Raw genomic sequence first — 20,971 nt, 5'->3', positions numbered from 1 at the left:
TCCAGCTCCGCGCGCTAGGGAGAGGCTGCCCGCGGCGCGGCGCACGCTCCGGCGGCTCCCGGCTTGCGCGCAAACCTTTCCCCGGGTCGGCGCCCTAGAGGGGGGATTGAGCAGCGGGGACCTGCGGAGGGACGCCCGGCCACCCGGCGCGCGCGCGCTTTCTCTTTTCTTCTGCTCTCTAACGCCGCTCGGCTGCTCGGACTTTGGTTCGGCTCCTTTCGTCCTCCCGCCCCCCCTCGCAGCCGGCTCCCCCACCCCGCCCTGTTTCTCCCCCACTTGTGTAAGCTATTTGTTGGGGGTGGCCGAAAGGGATGTCCTGTTTTTACCAGAGACACAGCGCGAAGGGAAAACTTAGACACTGGAAGGAAAGCGAGTAAATACGTAGATCGAACCCGCAGATCACTGGCTGGGACAGACAATTGAACTTCGGGAGTCCAAGGCGGTCCGGGCCGCCAGAGGTGAGTGTCCTCTCTTCATCCGACCTGGTTTTTGAAGTCCAATGGAGGGGAGAGGTGTGACCAGATTTGGATGATTCCCCCAAACTGTCCCCTAGAAAGTGCTAGCTAGACACTTTGTAGTGCGTGAATGGGGATCTGGGGATGGAGGTCGCGCGCAGGGAGAGTGTGTGAGCCTTGGAGTTCTTCCCGTTGATCCAACAGCAGTGCCCCATGCCCAGGGTCCCTAGGACCTCAGTGTTACGCTCGCCCAGGAAGACCCTCAACGACCTGGTCCCCAGTAACCGCTCTTGTCTAGCGCTGGGCGCAGAGGGCACAGGACCTGAGTGAGTCTCGCCTCATCCCCGGGTGCGGATCCTACCTGCCTGCACCCTGTTCCCTGTCGCCCAGGAAGCTTGCACCAGACTCTTCCCACTCCCACCCGGTGACATTTAATACGTTGTGATGACCTGCTACGTGGAGTAAGGGTGCTGTCTCACTCAGTGTCCCTTGGAGAGCCGTGGGCGCCTGGGTTTGCGTGAGGCCGGGAGCGCGTGTACCCAGAGGCCGAGCCCTGGTCTCCAGGTACCGGTCGCAGTCTAAACAGGGGGGACCTCACTTTAATGGCTTTTACGTGGCGTGGACGAGTGTCTCTTGCAGTGTGCCAGGGTCTGTGAAATTAGAGGCGCCTTGTCAAAGGAGTTGCGTTCATTGGCTCCAGGAGCGGATGCTGAGGAGCAATTCTAACTTCTCCCAAGCCGAGGACCAGGCAGGGGCGAGCAGGTTTCTCTCAAGAGCTCACTGGATCTGGGGTGGCCTCGGCACTCTAAAAGCTTGTAAAGCCTGGTCATCTGTGACTGGGAGACAGACTGTGTGAACCCATTTCGTTTTGCAAGCCACAGCAACCCCAAACTTTTCATTTTATTTTTCTATTAGCACTAAATTCTTTTCCTTTTTTCTTTGTATTCGAGATTCGCAATCTCTCTGAAAGAGACAGCGAGGTTTTGACTGAGCCTGGTGGCAGAGAGGTGGCAAAACTAAGGGAGTGCAGTTTGATTTTTGCCACCGTCCCCTTGTTTGGGATGTTAGCGCCTTAGCTCACATCTTTCAAGTTCCTGGGAGACTAACGGGGTTTGCGGTTTGGGTGGGATCGGCGTGGCCTTCTTTTCTCCCGGACAGCGCAGGGATCGTTCAGGGAGCCTCCTGAACTCGAGGGCCCCCCGTGGAAGGCGCTCATCCCCGCGCGGGGACAACCTAGGTGGCGGCTCACCAAGCGCGTGGCTTGTGTTTTGGTTTCTGCGCAGCTCCACGTGGGGCACCTCCGTGTGCGTGTGTGTTGTGTACTTGATCTGTGAGAAGGTAACTGGAGTCTCGTGTTCAAACCCAGTGGGCCCTTGGCCATTAATTTGCTTTCCTGGCTGTCATTACAGACACTTCCAAAATCTGATACCTAAAGAGATCCAACAGGTTGGGTTTCACATTAAGAGCCCACACTTAACAGTTTTCTTTCTCCCTCACCCCCTTTGGCTCTGCACTCTGGGATCAACGTAATTGTTGGAGCGAAATACATCTTCTTGAATATGGTATTTTGTTGCTCTTCTCTTAGCGGCCGCCTTTTTGCACCTTCGAGCGTTTGTCAGTTTCAGCGAGGCTCCTGGGGGACGTAGGTGGGAGTCTTTAGGAGTGTTTAGCAACCCGGACTCCCATCAACAACTTCTGAAGTTTCATTTACCCATGGGTGACTGACAGCGCTGAGAGTGGACTGTGCCTTTTTTGTTTGCTGAGTGCTTCTCTTTTATTTTAACTTATTTTTTTAGGTTTTAAGGACAAAACTTGTATTTGATACAATTTCCCAATAAAGTTTGATATTTAAGTAGAAACGGTACCTACTTTTTATTTTACTTTTTAAAAAAAAAACATATATTTTTGTCAGACTTATACCTGAGAAACAAAATTTAGCAGAGGCTGAAGGGAAAGAATTCTAAGACAAAATAATTTGATATGCTTTATGGTGCGTTTTAAGACATTTGCATTCAAAGACATTTGTACTTAAAAAATATATTATCCCAAGAAAATTTTAAAAAGCAATAGCAACGTAAGACAGACTGTTTTGTGTGGAAGGACTGCCAGCGTGAGTTGCAATAACATCCAACATAGATAAAAACTGTAAAAATAATTACTTCCACCTTATTAAAGACTGTAAGTAATTCAAAGGTAAACATTTTTGTAGTGTCCGCACATAAATGTTAAAAACAAACCAACATCAAAATCTTCGATATTAACAGCTGAACTGGCTTGAAATCTCATATTCTAATGAGTAATTCCTTGTCCTTCCTAGTAAGGGTATGTCTGAAAAGAACCTGGTTTTCAAAAGCCTGCTGCTCCCTGCCTTAGTGAAATAGATGAACGTGAACACAGCACACTGCCTTTCTGTCTTAAGACCACCTCATCCAAGGGAATTTCACAGTTATAAGTGGAAGGGGTATTCAGTTCTTCCCCTTTTATTTATGTTTATTTCATTGAATATTACAAATTTCTCCTTTCCAAAACAAAACTGTGTATCTGTGTTAATAAGTAGCATACCGTTGGCTAACACATTCCAGTAAAAAGCTTCAAAATACTGCAACTTGTGTAAAAAATAAATTTATTTAAGAACAGTTTTGTTCTCATTAAGAAACACAAACATGGACATTTAGGCATTTTCTAGAAGCTGGAAGAAAAAAAAATGTCTTTGTAGAGAAGTTTATTTTTGAAGATTTGCAGATTTCTCTGGGTTAAAAAAAAGCATATTCTCCATCTCTTAATTTTCTTTTATTCATCTGGTGATTTGTGGTGTAAATAAATTTTACACACCCATAGGAAATACAGTGTCCAGTTTCATGTTTTTCGTCACTGATGCAAGCTCTGTGTGGCTGATGCCATATCTAAAAATACATTTATGTGGCTTTATTAAATGTGATGAACCCAAGTAAAATTGAGTAGAAACTTTGAAAGGGTAAGATACTAGAAACCCCCATGGCTGTTGATAGAGAAGCTAGCGCTCTGGAAAACATGCACGTTCTAACTTTTAGATAACAAACTTAAGTTTTGTTAGCTTCCATGCAGCAGCAGCTCACAGGTTTCATGCAGAATTCAAGAAGAAAGATAATCCCTTTTGAGATTCAGTAAAGTGCTAAGTAATTTAAAAATGTGAGCATTTATGATGTTTTTACATTATCTCCTGTATTTTTTTTCCTATTGGGTAAACTTAAGAATACTCAGCGTTCAGTAAGAACAGGCCCCTGTTACAGGGGGCTTATTCACCATAGTTCTGTACTGCAGCTGCTGATCATATTTCACGGAGCTGTTAAAGCACTTAAAACCTAAAATTAGGTACTGTCTGGTTGTAAATATTTCAGATCACTCATTTGAGAAACAAACAGAAAAGTCTGTTATCAAAAGTATGGAATCCTGTCATGGAGGAGCTGGGCAAACCTTTACGAAACACCTTGTTATCATCTTAGTGGGAATATAACCCTGACAGTTTCTTTTTCGGATGGATATTATCCTTCCATACTCTCAACTCTTACACTGTGTGTCTCAGTAGAATATCTTAAACTAATTGTATTCAGAAGTACAGTCGGGGGATTTTATTACACTGGTTACCGGGTGAAAGAAATCAACACCACCCAGAATGGGGTGGCAGTGCTGAGTACCTGCTCCTCTCATGGAATTTTCCTGGTGAACTTAGAAAGGACATGCTCTCTCAGGCATTTGTCCTCCTCCGGATGGGTTAGGTGCAAAGGGTGTCTTTAACTGTTACCATGTTTAATGCTACATTTCACAGCTTGATGTGTCTGAGTGAGAGGAACTGAATATTCATTAAATTGTGCATGGAGCCAAGCCTGGCGTCACTTAGCCTGAACTTGAGTGGAAGAAAATAAACAAGAGCCCCATATTCAAAAGTGTCACAAGCCACTTTGCTGGCTTTAAGAGGTCTGAAGACTTTGTAAACACTACTGTCACTTAATAGTGCTGTGATACACACAGTGCATCAGGGTGTGCTCTAGTCACTTTCCTCTGAACTTCCTGGGTACTTTTCTTGCTCTACCCATGTGTTTGCTGTAAAAGGATCCAAAAAAGATTTTTTTTGAATGCACCACTATCCTTAGAGATGAAACTGATAACAAACAAACAAAAACAAAACAAAACACAGCAAAAACCAAAACAAAACAAAACAAAAACCCAGAAACCCTTTTGGGTCATCAAGCCCACATTTATAGGGACGTTTAAGACAGTTTCAAAGAGTCACTTCTAAGTCTCCCAGAACCTTTTCTGTCATTGAAAGGTGCTAATTGATCTTAGCTCTGACCTAATAGTCTAGTTTGATATTTGAAACTTATCAGTATTGGTTTAGCCCTTTTTTCATCCTTTCATGGTCGATAAAGAAAGACACCCTGTGAAAATATCAGAAATGCTTTCCTAGATCAAGCATTTTAATAAGGCGATCATAATTTAAAACAGTTTAAAACATGCAGTAAGCTATTTTAATAATATTTTAATAATCCTTTGGACCATGTAAGGAAGAACCACCTTCTCCTATTAGTAACTCAGGACATTACCTAATCAGTAGTTGTTAGGTTGTAAGGCAACGTCTACAATCACATTTGAGTATTTTCAAGCCAAAATCTTAACACGCCAATATCAAATCATGAAAATTTATATATGAGATTATACTTTCTTAAGTATCTTTGTATCTTAAAGTAGGCTTTTAAATAAAGGACGTCTTCTCAGTATGGTTGCCAGGTAACTCTTTCTTCAAGTCAACGTCCTATGGGCGCTGCATGACCTTTTTGACAGGCTAGCGAACAGCGATTTAGGATCTAGTTCCTGCAAAGCACTGCTGTGCAAAGTTTATGGGGTTAGCGAATCTTAATCCTTTCAGTTATGCTGTGAACAAATGCAGCAGAGGCTTTCATTCATCCCATTTTATTGGTGAAAATGTTGAGATCCGGTTTTATGGCAGCAGAGTGGAGCCAAGGTCTTAACTTCTCAGTCCCACCCATCTCCTCAAGCATCATGGTAGGCTGTTGGTCCCATCAGTTCAGCATGGGAATTCTGCCTGAAGGGTCATGATGGTGTTCATCATTTGTTACCCAAGAGAAGCTAGGTGTTAGAAAAGAAACGTAATTGTTCAGTGCATTTGCAATTCCGTAGATAATATTGTTTAAGACAGGCCACAAAGTGCGCTGAAGTGAAACAAATTTAAATGACCATGTATTATATTTTTATTTGGGGTGTGTGTGGGCACGTGCATGTCTAGGTCAGAAAACAACTTGTGGGAAATAGTCATCTCTCCACCAGGCAGGTTCCAGTATGGAACGTGCATCTTCAGCCTTGATAGTAAGCCTTTACTCACTGAGTAATTTCACCAGGCCCTTAAGCACCTACGTAAGGAAACAGAAGTAACAGTCAGCAGGTGCGTTGTCCAAATGAGAAAGTTGCTAATAAACACTGATCCTGTGAGAACACTTTGTGATATTCTGCAAGCAGAAAGAGTTCTTGACCATTTTCATGGAATATTGAATTTATGACTGAAATTTTCTGTTACCTTTCAGGTTTCAGCCTTTAGTTTGACGCTACCAGTTTTGTTTGTTTTGATTTGTTGTTGTTTCAAGCTTGAAAGCTGATTAAGAATCAATCTACACCTTTATGTTAAGCCAACTCGCAAGGAACAAATTGCCTAACACTGTGAGCAATGGGCTTCCAGAGGAAGCTTTCAGTTATAAGTGGCCTGGTCTTATTTCAGGAATACTTCAAATTTATGTGGTTCTTATGCTTTTCATGTATAAGTTTTCTTTCTAGGTGAACATTTTTTCCTATGACTACCTGTTTTAAATCTTTAATGTATTTTTGAAGGAAGTCAGTGGCTCCACTGTTAGGTGTTTGTCTATTTAGCTATGAGCCTCTTTTATTCAAATGAGAATTCAAATGAGTTCCTGTCAGCCAGAGAGTTGTCAGGGTTCTGTGTGCATACCCTAACAATCACCCACCACACCTCTGTTACTATCAGTGCCCTTATAATTCTTTACAAGAATCTTTGGGCGTATAAAAAAAATCACTTCAAAAACGACAAGCCTTTTAATGACAATCCAGACGGAGTGCCTGCTCTAGTATCTATATGGTGTATCATCATTCAGAATCGGTGGTGTGAGCCTCTAGTCACCACTACTGTAGAGGCTGAGGCAAGAGGATCACATGAACTAAGGTTCAGCCTCATGAATTGGAAATTGGCCTGGATCACATCGGGAGATTCCATTTCACAGCAAATGAGCAAGCAAACAAGCTGTCGAGTACTACACAATATCCATTGTAGTACTTCAGCAATGGGTCTGTCCGTTGACTATACTAGAATATTCTATTCACCTATCTCTAACTTCGTTTCAACTGAGGACATAAGACAAACAAACAAACAAACAAACAACAACAACAACAAAACACCAGTGCAAATGTTCTTTTCCATGTGTAGTTTCCTGTCTTGCTGAGGTAGGACATGAACCGAGGTACCTCTGTGTGGGCTCTCTTGGCCCGACTCTTCTCTAAAAGCTCTAGGAAGAAATACCATCACTGGCTACATTGATTTTCATGTGAATTATTGCTACTGTTAATGTTCTTCTTTCCCCTTTTCTTTATAAAACAACAGAAGCATTTCTCCCAAAAGACACCAATTAAATCATAAAAACTTACATTCATATGGTATTAAGTTTAATTCTGCTCACAAAAGCAACAGCATTAAGGTTGAAATTCTATCTTTAATCAACTAGGTGTACCTCTTACTGAGGAGGAATATTTGATATTTCTAATCCACACAAGGTCATATATACAACTCACAGAATTCAGTGTAATTCCCAAAGCAGTGATCTGTTCATTACGTTTCACCTCTGCCTTTGAATTCCCTAATGTTCCAAGATTTGAAAAAACCCAAGTGTTATGATAAAGAGGTTGGGTATTTCTAATATAATGAATGATTCCAGTGTGCTGAAAAGCAGGGATGGTGTGGAGAGTCTGCAGATCTCTCCTCTAGCCAATCCTTTCCCCCAAGCTCTTGTACGTGAATGCAAATATCTATTCATACATGGGTATTAATCAGGAAATTTTAGACAAATCTAATCACAGTGTGGGCAAGTCACATTCAAATTTCCTCCTGCCAGTCTGCTTGTAAGCCCAACCCATTTCTAGTAGGTAACTAGGAATGCACATCTTGAACTGGGGAGATATCTCAGGAGAGGACCTGAGTTCAGATCATCTCCAGGATCCACGTAACCAAACGCAGTGGGAATGGTGGTGTGCTCCTGCCATCTCAGGAGTTGGCGTAATCTCACCAGTGTTACCCCAAGCACTGAGACATGTGGGTTCACAGACAGGTGGATCCCTAGAGACTGCCTAGCCAGCCAGCCTAGACTATTTGGCAAGCTCCTGGACAGTGAGAGACCATGACTCAAAAGGAAGGTAAATAGTACCTGAGGAATGCCTTTTGTTTGGCTTCCATATACATGCATGGACACGTACCTGGACATGCTGGAACATGCACATACATGTACAATAAAAACTTCAGTAAATTAATTGAAAGTTGTTTTTTTTTTTACATGAGAATTAGGGGTTAAGATGATAGTAGTGTTTCATTTTGATTGAACCAAAAGGATTTTGATTTATCCATATTTTATACCAGTAGCCGTTGTCTTTAATTATTGAAGTCTTTCTTCATAGATGACGAGAAAATGCTTTGGCACCGGAAGATGCTTACTTAATGATTTTAATTATTAGTACTACTAAAGACATGCAAATTCTAGCATGAGATGAAGAGGTTTTAGCTCCTCTACTCAATATAGTTTTAAAGATGTTGGGGCATTTGATGTCTTATATATATATATATATATATATATATATATATATATACATATTTTCACAGCTTCCTCTGAAAATGTTTAGCACAGGGAATTAGTCGCTGTAAAAGCAGCTCAACAGGCTAAAACCTCAGTCATTCTGTTAGTCTCTGATGGACTCTTGTTCTCTATAGACATGGTCAAAGTCTTCATTGTCACAATAAGAATAATTGTGACATCTTAGTGCTTCTCTTGAAGGACTGTTCTGGATTATGCATCATCTTATTCCCCAAATATTCATATTGGTTTACAATTATTACTAATTCCTGCCTATACTTAAATTTCTGTAGAAAGTTCTATGTCCTACATACAAGGCAGATTCCAGAGTCCCCAACAGGAACTGCTCTGTCCTTCACTCTCAGAACCTTGACCAGATTGCCATTTCCCTCTCTCAGTGAGCACACCTGAGCCATCTCCTTTCCAACCACAGGGAAAGATTCACTCCTGACACACACTTTTACCATTTCACTTTGTCCCTTTCGCATATGGTCTTACTATCACACTATTTTCTCTGCCTCTACAACTTCCATTTCTACTTCTTTTCCAGGATTTGAAATGCAAAGCACTAACTCCCTCCTTAAAGCCCAAATGGGATATTTCTTTTTCTTTCCTCCCAAAGCACACAGTTTCCACCTTGGGCAAAGCCCTTAGCACATTAACTGGACAAACATTGCTGTCTAAATCCTACTTGAGATGAGAACTGGCTGGAGGGCTCGGCGGTGTTTGTCATCTCTCTATCTCCAGCATACCATGCACTGTTTGACAAATAAGTCTGTGCGCCAAACCTTCCTTTGGGTGAGTGACTAAAGAATCCGTGTCTGTGAGCAATGGCCCAAGAGTAGACATCCTTCCCTGCTGTAACACTGGCAGCAGTGGAGAAACAGAACAGAACCAAAATCACGACCATCTTGTGGTTGGGGAACTTCAGTACAACTTCAGGGATTTAAGATACTGACCCAGTAGGACTAAAGCCCTGAGTTAGCACATGTGAATATGTGTACATGTGTATGTGCATGCATGCATGTGTGTGTGAGGAGATTGTCTACTCTATGTGTAATCATGTGGGTTTTTTTGTTTGTTTGTTTTTTTAACCAAAGTGTTGGTAACTCAATGCTTTAGTAAGAGAAAGATTCTGAAAATCTCTGGAGATGTGAGTGCTTCATAGAACGTGAAATGGGAGAGACCCAGTTCCTAAGCAGAAAGGGAACTAGGGCTATGGCTGCCTGGGTTCAAACCCCTGCTCTTACAAAAAAACAAAGACAAAACAAAATGAAACAACAACAACAACAACAAACCAACCAAACAAACAAACCAAAAAAAAAAAAAAAAACCCCACCAGAAAACCTTGTTCACAGTTGTGATTTTGCCCATTTTCTTCTGTATAATAGAAATACTACATGAACTTTCTTTTTACATTTTTTTAATGAGTGTTCCATAGTTACACATGTAAGGATCCCATATATACATATGGATGATGTCTTCTGTCAGCAGTGTGATTTTTGTTATACCATTCAATAGAATACCTTCAGTGGATCCAGGAAATTATAGTTGAAAGAGGTTTTTTTTTATTATTATTTTAACCTTGAATTGTGAAACATAGACTGTCCCTAATTATAAAACTTGGGTATTCCTGTGTCATCTTGGTAAATCTGAGGCTGTATTTAGAGCTCCATATACAAACATTGTACATTCTCAAAATTCAGCCTTGACTACTTATAGTATCTTTTTTATCAAATATATACATTACAGTGAATTAGTTATATTCGGGCTTGAGTTAGTGTGTTTCCTCAACTAAGCTAAGCAGTTATAAACACACTCTCCAGCGATACTGTTACTTTATGGATAGCACTTGTGTCCCCACTTACTTTTTGAAAGTCTGGAGGTAATGATTTTAAGTAAAGACACAAATTTTCAATAATGTACTGACATGATGAATTCCATGTAAAATTAAGAAAAACTTTAGGTATTGAGATGATTCTTACCTCACCATCAAGAGTTGGAAATTATTAACACCTCTACTTCTAGAACTGACCATTCAGTCATTGGCTTGAGATATAATGGAAAGCAAGAAGTGTAAGTGGGGAGCTAAATGGCTGACTGTCAAGGTGCAGTAGGGATCTGGTGCATCTGTATACACATGGTCCAGTGGATGATGTAGTCCCTGACTCCCTCCCTTTCACATGTTTAGATCTCAGTTTCCCTGTCTCTGATCTTCAGAATCTGGGGCTGGAGCATTTGTTCAGGGAGTGTTATTTTGGGCATAGCATAATGTTCAGCATCATTCTGATTTACTTAGTAGATTCCAGGAGACCCTGTCTCCCTCATAATAGCAGTCTCTAGATGCTATTGGGTAGACTTGGGTAGAAAAAAAGAAATTACTCGCAGATGAGAGCACACAGCCCACGCAGCTCTTCATATCTCTTGATATGGTGAAAAGATGCCAGGGCTCTACTTAAGAGGATTGTTCTACTCCCAGTCAAGTGTGGAGAATCCTAATTCCTTCCTCCTGAGTTAAACACAAAGGCAAACAATTCTCATTGGTCTGTGTTGATAGATGAATTTCACACAGAGAGGATTTACAGATAAGCTTAGGCTGGTTGACCATCTTCAGTGCTGTTTTCCTTTTCCTTATTTGTGTGGGAGAGGTAGACTTCCTGGGAGGATATTCAGGGAGTAAATATTTATTTGAACTACCTCTGCTAATTCTTCTTGTCACTATTATTCTTCAGACATACCTTTTATTCAGTTTTTGATAATGACAATACCTAATTGCCTGTCCCTTTCGATGAAGAAAAGTATTCAGTTGAAAAAAATTTACTTTCTTTACTATATATTGTCATAAGTGATGTTTTATCCGGACACTACTGTCTGGAATCTAAGTACTTGATGAATTGGACCATTCATTTATTTGTAATGAGAAACTCAAATGGAGGTGGCATGCAGCGCAAACAGCACATGATTTCAAAGGCAGAATGCTTGCACAAGACTCTGGGTTTCATACTAATGGAAGACAGACAGAGACAGACAGGAAAAGGCATGCAAAGAGAGACACAGAAAGGGGCGAGAGGGAGGGAGAGACCCTGAGGAGAAAACTACTGGGGTTACTAATATCTGTGCCACTACAATGAACAGAAAAATTACCTCTTAGCTTTCAGTTTGTACAAGTTTGGAAATTCAAATTTAGTAACAATTAAAAAGCCCTGAAGACAGTAATATCTAAGAATATTACATGGGGGGGGGAAACCCTGTTTATTGATGTGACATTAGACCCAAGCTTTTACTGTCTAATTCCGTTGGGCTTGTGTTTAACATACAGTTTCATTCAGGCTGCTGTGCATTTGCTAGAAGCTGGGTTATAGTCCTGGCATCGCCTCTGAACTGTTCAGATGGAGAGGAATGTTCTAGGAATCACTTGAAAATCAAAACCTAGAACCTGTAATGTCAAACACAATGTGAGGGGGATGATTAGGTCTGCAGCTCTGCGCTGAGTGTAAACATTTCTAACTGTAAAATTTTACTGTTATAAACACAAGACCACATTCATATTCTTATAAGCAGATGATTTTTTTTTTTACCTTACAATTTAGAGACTGAAAAAATTCCTGAAATTCATCACTATGTCTTGTCTAGGAGGATTTACGTTTATTGTATTGGTCCTATGAATCATGTCACATGGACAGTACCGCACTGGCCTAGAGATTTCACGATGTTCACTAATTGATATGTATGCAAAAGTCTCATGAAGAAACTTGAACTTGACTACACGTAGAGAAAGGAGAAGGGGGTAGGAGGAAAAGAAAAAGAGAGAGGAGGGGAAGGAGAGTGAGAGAGGGAGACAGAGACAGAGAGAGACAGAGAGAGAAAGAGCATGACATACACTCCACGGCTTATAATGTAATTTTTGAGTATAGTTATACTGAAGAATGTAACTGCAAATTGAGTTCACCTCGTGTGACCAAAGCATCTTTGTAAGAGAACCAGGATTCTGCAGATGTCCATACCTGTCTGTCGGTAGGGAGGTGAAGTAAATGCTAAAAAACCAATGAAAATGGAATGGGGCCATCCTGGAGGTGTTGGGTTGGGAGTGATTTAAGTTAGGGGCTTAAATGATAGGGCTCAGTCCTTGAGGGGAGTTCTGCATTACACATTGACAGGAAACCCAAAGAAGATGCAGCAAGCCTCATGACCATCCAGGCACTTTATGCCAGAAATTGAACAGGAAACCTGGTAGCCACTTAGGCACTGGAGAACAGCCAAAAACCCAGAGGTTCTGTTTTTCTAAATGAGCACTTCCCTGGTTAATAAATCAGAGAATGCCCCCAGAGTATTTAAGTCCTGCATCTACATTCTCAGGTTGGTTATGCCCACTGTAGGACTGAACATGGTGGGACTTACTGATTTTTATAATTTTTTTATACTTTTGGCATATAATACAAGCAGTCACTTCCTTTTCTTTCCCTGAAATATTTTTTTTCTTACTCTCCTGCCCTTTACTACCCAAACTTCTTTAGCCAACCTACTTTTTCTTTTTTGCTTCCTATCTGAACAAAACAATATCTCATCTGTCCAGGCTTAGCTCAAATACTACCCCCTCTGGGAAGCCTTTCTTAATGCTTGGGAAGAATTAATTCTTTTCCATGTAATATCATTATTCTACTTGGACTATTAATATGAGGGCACATTATGCTGGACTAAACTGCATTTGAATTTGTCTGCTAGAGAAATTCTGAGCTCAATGACATGAGGCCATAGTTTTGTACCTCTTTACCCACAACAGTGGACATATTCATAATAATTGAGTAGCTGGACTAGTGCATGCATGCCTTCTAAGAACATATGCTAAGTTAGAAATCCACAAGGAATGAATCCTATTTATGGTTTAGAAAATTAATTTTCTGCTTATATTTATGGAAACTATTTATTGCATATTATCTATTTTAAATTATTCAAAGTTTGTTTTGTACTAAAATGAGGATGTTTTTCTAGTAGAGATAAGAAGTACCCAGCATGAGAGGTTTCTGGTTGGGGACCGTGATGCTCATAGTCCTAGTTTACTCTAGAATCAAATGCTGACCTCTTCAGTTGCTTTCTGATGAAATAAACTTTACGCTATTTTAAAGAACAAAACACTTAACCTGTGGAATTAAGGTTTTGCTCTGAGAGGAAGCATGTGTTTCAATCAGTGTTTCAGACCTGCAGCCCAGAGCTCACTGGTGTATGAGAGGAACATGGAGACTTGGGAATCAGGTCTTTGGTCAGTTACAGTTGAGGAAGGAGCTAGTTTTGTTCAAGTTTTCAGTGGTTTGTTTTTAGGCATTTTCCACACAGAGATGAGCAAGACCCTTCAAAACCACAAACTTGCTTATGTAGGGGAAAAACCCTCCCCATATCCAAAAAATAACATTAAATTAAGACTATTGTTTCCAACAGCCTCAAAAATTGTGGTTTGATTTTCTTGTCTGAATCATCTTGGTTGAAGCACACACTTGCACTGCATCACAATGACGCATAGATGCTCGCTGCATCCGGCAGAAGAATGGGCAGAGCTCAATTCTTCCATTTTTCTTAAGATGCTTCAGTCAGTGACAGTAAGGAAGTTGGTCCAAATGAGGCTAGAGTAAATAAATATATAGCATGATGCCTTAGATGGCCTGCATCATGCTTTGCTTGTGTCTGACATGGAGTTACAGACTGGAGTCAGAATAAGTGTATGCATGTCCAGACTCGACAACTCATGAGCCACAGTAGTAGTAGCAATAAGTAGTGACAGGAGCTGCCTCATAGGACTAAGGGAAGGGATGACTGGGGTCACACAAGGCAGCCCCTGGATATGGTAACTGGACCAGGTTCATTTTTTTAATTGATTACTTTGAATAAACTAATGAGCATATTTAATATCATACCCTCACTCCCTACCTCCAACCCCCAGCAGGTAATCAAACCACAACCCATAAGACTAAAGCAAGTTCCTTCACTGTAATAAAATATTAATTATAATTGATGGAACATTTAAACAAAGACCTGGAAAGGGTTGGTTATCTGTGAGAAATATATCTAGAAGGGAACAAGGAATAGAGTCCTACTGTCTTAGTCAGTGTTCTATTGCTGTGAAGAGACATTGCACTGCAACAACTGTTATAAAGGAAAACATTTGCCTGGGCATCACTTACTCTTTCACAAGGTTACTTCATCATCATGATGGGATAGAGCATGGCAGCACCCAGGTAGACATAGTGCTGGAGAAGTAGCTGAGAGCTCTATATCAAGAGCTTCTTTCAGCAGGAAGAGAGAGCCCCTGGGCCTGGTGGTCAACATTCAAATCTCCGAGTCTATGGGAACCATTCACATTCAAACTAGCATACCTACAATGCTCATGTTATTATTCTTAGCTGGTGAGATGGATGTGTCTATCAAACGAAATTCAGCAGCTGTCTCCCTTGTGTATTTTCTGAATGTGTATGTGCATTCTTTTGGTGTGTGTGTGTGTGTGTGTGCACATAGAGGGAACTAAGGTCAACCTTGTGCATCATTCCTCTGTAGCTGTCTTCTCTAGTTTTTTTGAGGCAGGGTCTCTTACTGGGACATGTTGTGAGCTTGTCTCTGTCTCCCAGAGCTGAGATTGTAAGTGTGTGTTACCAAAATGCCTGTCTTTTTTTTTTTTTTTCGAGACAAAGTTTCTCTGCATAGCCCTGGCTGTCCTGGAACTCACTTTGTAGACCAGGCTGGCCTTGAACTCAGAAATCCGCCTGTCTCTGCCTCCCAAGTGCTGGGATTAAAGGCGTGCGCCACCACCGCCCGGCTATGCCTGTCTTTTTATGTAGATGCCATCAAACTAATACTCTGATTTGTGTATTTTAGTGGAGGTGTGGATTATATATAATATGTAATATAATAGATAATAGATAATACATAGGTAATAGAAAATAGATTATATAATATATAATTAATATATAATATGTAATATGCAATATATAATATACAGTATACAGTATATAACATATAGCACATAGTACATAGTATATAGTTAATATAATCTATAATAATGTATACTGTATTATACTTTATTAAAATGTTAAAAATGAGGATATATTAATAAAAAGTGAATTTTACACTCTGTCTATTTTTCAGTCAACATAAGTTATTCCTTGGTTGCTTCATTTTTTACACTTGCTTTGATAAAATATATAATGAAAAACTAAATGAAGATAGAGCTTGTTTACACTTTTATTGTCATGGGTGCTCACTGAGTCTCTTACAACTTGCTTTTGCTATACTGAATCTTGAACATGCCCCATTACCACACGGACCCTACATCACTACATATAGTTTTGAATATTTCTATTTATCATGTACACAGATTTCAGAGTTTAACTGCCCTTCTTTCATATGTAGCTAGATTTATGTCCAGGTTTTGTTATTAAAAAGAATATCAGTTTTATTTTTTTTTCTGTGCTAGGATTAAACGCAGGACCTTGCAGTGCTCCACACGCACTCCATGTGCTCCATCCCAGCTCTGTAGTGATGGTTACGCACCTCTTTGTACACTTGGTGAATTCTTTTATAGTTAAAAAGGGAAGTATGGGATTAGTAGATGAAGGTGTATGTACATTTTGCATGAAGGTCAACAAGATGCTTTGGAGAAAAGTTATGATGCCCTGAATTCCCCATGATGAACAAGAAGACCCAACTGCAGAAAATTTTAGCACTGTAAATGTTTATATTTTGCTTAACAAGAAGGTTTATGAAAGTGAATTCTTCAAGGAAGTAAATTATTTTCAGTGAGTATAATAATTGGAAAAAGATTAGGACAAACAAACTTATTGACCACACACATATTTTGGTAGATATAATTGCTAATATAAGAATTATTTCTCTTTAATTACATAAATTCCCATAGTTGATATTTACAGTTCTTAAACTAATTGGTAAGAAAATATGTATCAGTGTATGTCATACTATAGTTTTTATTTAACACTGTATTTCTCATGATGTTTAGGATTGTCTCTAACTGATATGGATGAAGAAAACTTAGGAGGAGTTATATGTTATTGTTCTATGTAGAGCCTGCTGTGTATCACATGCATGCCAAAGGCAATATATATATATATATATATATATATATATATATATATATAATTTTATGTTTTAACTTATAAATATGTAGTAATGTGACATGGCCTCATAACATATTCTATTATATATGTTAATAATATTAGTTTATATGAAACCATCAACCACTTTAATTTGATTAATTTGTAAATCTGAAAATACAATCCTATCCATATTAAAATTAAACTAATGAATCTAAATATGAAAAACTACTATTTACTCTTGCTTATCAGAATCCAATCAATATACAAAGTTAAAAATGACATATGTTAATGCATTCTTTGTGGCCACACTCTTATATTAGACTCTTTATGTGCAGATAATTCATTTTCCACAGCTCTGATTATGATTATAGTTGACTTTCAATGGTTATCTGGTGCCTTTAAAGATCCATCCAACTCAAAATAGCTAACATATTCTTCCAGCATTGGAAAAATATGGCTATCAATTTTTGTTTTTTTTTTTCTGCAGAATTTCCTGTTATTCTAAGGGATTCACTAGGACTTATGCACATAAAAGTGAAAGTTATATTACTGTAGGGAGAACGTTGTGAGCCCTTGAGAAGAAATGTTCTTGCTGTCTTAAGTACTGTATGTATATAGAATGGCTAACATTTTCCTCCCAAGAAATTTCATGTATGCAGTTAAAACACTCTTAAATTGATTAAGGATTTGTTATATATTTCCAGAAGCACTCAGGAGGACTTTTACGGTTATAAGAGGAGAGTGCATTAGCATGCCAGAAACCAGTGAATACGCTGGAGGCCCTCAAAACTCTGCCCGACATTCTTGACTGTACCATATAAACATGCTGGGCAGCCTGAAAAAACAAAACAATTCTCTTTGCTCCGAGGTAGGAGCAGCCTGTGAAGATAACACTTTCAGTCACTTGAATATTAATTTGATACTTTCTCTGTCAGAAGTAATTTTTATTACTTAGCAAATGGAATGAAAGGGCAGTAAATATGACTGGTATTTGTTTCTCAAGTAAAGTATTATCTTACATTGATCCAAGCTGTTACCTTTATACTTCTTGGAAAGCATATTGTAACAACTATTACAGTATTTTCCTATTAATCAGAGAAGCTAAAAAGCATTTTATAAATGTTGAATCAAAACTCTCCCCACCATGAGAGGATTAAATTTCAAGCAATATACTCCTTTTATAGGGTGAGAAACTGAAGTACGGAGAAATTACAAGATTTTCCTAAAGCCTTACATTGACTCATAGCAAACAGAAATCTTGATTCTGTTTGCTTGATTCAGTCTGAAACTCCTTAAAATGATCCATTTCCTGGCTTTGAGAAGTTTCCCCTTATTTAGTAATCTATCAATCTATTCATTCATATAGACATTTAAAGAGAATCACTGTTTTTGTAAGATACAGCTTTTGGTTCCAAACTCCATCATAGTATTTAAACTTTATATATCTTGTGGATTGTTTTTGAAAAGGATTGTTCAAGTGTGGGACATAGCAATGGCCGTAGGCACCCCCGAGCCCCTCTCTGTTGCAAATATAGACTGTTCAAGCACTTGAGCTACAGTTAAACAGAAGCATCCATGGGTAGGTGTGCAGGAGGAATGTAACAGAGAGTGCCAGCATGCATGCAGAGCATGGAAGGTCTGGTTTCCCCTTTTCTAAGACCAGGTGCCTTTTCAGGGTTAATTTAACCAACAGCAGCATAATTACCTCAATTCTCTAGCTTGCTGAGTTACTCTTGTAAGTTAGAATATACAAATGTGCTTGATTATGATGTCATTAAGTACATTTGCCATCACAGCTTGCTTTTGTTTCTTCTCTGTCCTCCTTCATTACTTCTCCCGTTTTTTTCTTCATGGTCTCCTCACTCTCTCCAGGTAATCTTAAATCTTAAATCTTTCTCCAGATAATCATCTCCCTTATACTTTTTGTCTCCTCTCTCTATCTCTCTGTCTCATTCTCTGTGCACACCCATGTACATATATTTTACATATAAAAAGGAAAATGTGATTTTGGCTTTTCTGATTGTTTGTTCTCACAATTAGAAAGGTTTTACTCAGTGTGATCTTTTTTGTTACCATGGTAACCTATATTCTCCCCTTTGTTCACACAAGTTGGAAGCTCTTGTTAAAGCAAGTGCTGTTTCTATGGCTCTTCACGTCTGTTTCTCATGGTGACTGCCATCAAGGAACTCAAATAACGTTCCTGAAAGACAGTATGGGGCACCTCTTGGCACAGCACCCTCTAATAGATGCCCGAGGAAGTACAGATGTCACCATCACCCCTGCAAGGAGGTAGGGGGAGGCATTTCCTGTTTGTTTTCTTGTTGTATTAGTGGCTCCTGCTTAAGGCCCCCACAGCTCTTGCCTTCGAAAACTCTCCTTTCAGGAGCATGTTGGCCACTATCTGTGTCTCTGGATAGCCAGTCCATAGATTGTGTAAAACCAACCCAGGCTTAGACAGTGTGAGGCAAAACAAACCTTCCTTTAGTTTAGACATGAATACCTTTTTTCCTTTATGTTTTCTAAGAAATAATTTAATTTTAAGTGAACTAACTAATAACTAACTAACCAATCAACTGACCAACTAACAAAAACTTAGAGCCTCTCCCACAGAAGCCTTCTTACTGCTTTGAAAATTTATTGTTAGTTCAACCAATTGGCATCCATTCACATACTTACGTGCTAACGTGATACTTGGGCATACATTTCTGTTGACCTGTATTAGTACAATGTCAGCTTATAATTGCATGATCTAAAAATAATGATGTACTATGGCCTAGTTCATATCTAGGTTTTATTTAATGCAGTTCCTAGGCCATTATGCTTTTGTGGTTGACTGCATTCGCCATCATTTCTGTTGGGAGCCAAATATTAAAAGAAATTCATTAATGATGTGGTCTGCTTAGCTAGGGGTATGGAAGGGAAACATTGATTTAGGGGACGGCACGGGGGAGAGGGTGCTTTTAATATCTTGCAGCCTGCCAAGCATGTGAAGGCAAGATTTGGTTTACGATTTGTGACTCTGGTGAACAAACCAGGGTGAAAGCTCTGACTTGTGTGCTTTACACTAAAACATAAAGAAGCACTGAAATGCAGGAAAAAAAAGAGAGGAGGAGACGGCTTTGTTCCCTGAAGTTGTTCCATGCACTGTATCTACAGAACCATATGCTTATCCTGTAAGTGAGTGCTGCTTATTTCTATTTTACTTTTAATCCCAAGACAGAGAGATAGGGTTGAAACAATTCCATTACAATCCTGACAGTACCCTCTTGCTTAGTCAGGGTTACTATTGCTGTGATAAAACACCGTGACCAAAAGCAACTTTGGGGAGAGAAGGTTTGTTCGGCTTACATTTCCATATCATTTTCACCATGGAAGGAAGTCAAGACAGAAACTCAAACAGGGCAAGAGCCTGGAGGCAGGAGCTGGTGGATGCAGAGGCCATGGAGGAGTGCTGTTGTCTGGCTTCCTACCCATGGCTTGCTCAGCCTGCTTTCTTATACATCCCAGGACCATCAGACCAGGAATGGCACCACCCACATCAATCACTAATTAATCATAGTCCTAATATGCTTTATTGAGCTTCCTGTACAGTTTAAATTTTTAGTGCACTACTACTTTACTGCTGCATAGGGTATTTCTGGTAATGATTTGTTTCCTCATATAGTTTATGATTTTTAACAAATTTCTTCTAAAATCCTTTCTGTTTTGTGGACGAATTTTGCTCTTGTTTCTCTAGCTTGAGATCTTAGAGCGCTATCTAGGTCAGTATTGATTTTTTTTCCTAGCATGAGGTCTTCATGCCATGAAGCAAGACTTTAGGATTTACATTTGTGTAAGGCTGAGCTTTTGATTGATCTCATGTAATCATTTTCTTTTATCCTCTCCCCGAAGGCTCTGTTATAGGATCAGCTTCTGCCAGGCTGAGTCTGAGGGTGCGTCGAGTTTTCTAGCCTCTTTTCAATTAAAATAGCAACATTTTCACACACTTGCTTCACAGCTTCTCTCTAGTCTTAGCTACTTTCTCATCCCCATCAGTGAAGATGATGAGTTAACAAGATGCAAATATAAACACAGCGAGTCCTCTCGGTTCTTCAGTGTGAACAGTTCCTTATGATTCGTGGAACTCTTGACCATCATATCTGACTTTTCACAATGTTCAAGGGCGTCCTCCATCCTATCGATTTCTCTCTCCTGTCTTCTTCATATCCAGTCTACTTTCAGCTAAGACATCATTCTGGGTTCTCGTGGCTTCCCACCTGCAACATCACAAATCAAAAACTAATGATAAGTAATGCCTTTTTTCCTCTCATTCTATTTTCATATCGTTCACAATTACAACATTAAAGAAATCCATCACATCTTGAATTTAAAGAAAATGTCACAGTTAAAAATAGTGAGCATTAATGACTTTCCCAGGTTATTGTTCAATTTTACAAATTTATTTACGTTTAGAGAATTGTGGGGATTGATGACTGTTGACCACTATCTAGCTATATTTGTGTAAGGCTGGTACAGTGCCTGG

The 20,971-nt window shown here is 39.6% G+C and overlaps 1 protein-coding gene across 3 annotated transcripts in view; it reads left to right on the top strand.

The window, feature by feature from the left end:
- The first annotated feature begins 276 nt into the window (after positions 1-276).
- Positions 277-20,971, top strand: part of Eya4 (EYA transcriptional coactivator and phosphatase 4) — a 254,932-nt gene continuing 234,237 nt past the window's right edge. Inside the window, exon 1 of one of the 3 annotated variants that reach the window (XM_021173761.1) lies at positions 277-458. The gene's annotated coding sequence lies outside the window, so the exon portion shown is untranslated. The remainder of the gene's footprint in view (positions 459-20,971) is intronic. The other 2 variants (XM_021173760.1, XM_029482164.1) reach the window with 2 other exon arrangements.

Source organism: Mus caroli, chromosome 10 (genome assembly GCF_900094665.2).
Source record: "Mus caroli chromosome 10, CAROLI_EIJ_v1.1, whole genome shotgun sequence".
Lineage (NCBI taxonomy): Eukaryota > Metazoa > Chordata > Mammalia > Rodentia > Muridae > Mus > Mus caroli.
This window is presented reverse-complemented; position numbering and strand designations above follow the sequence as displayed.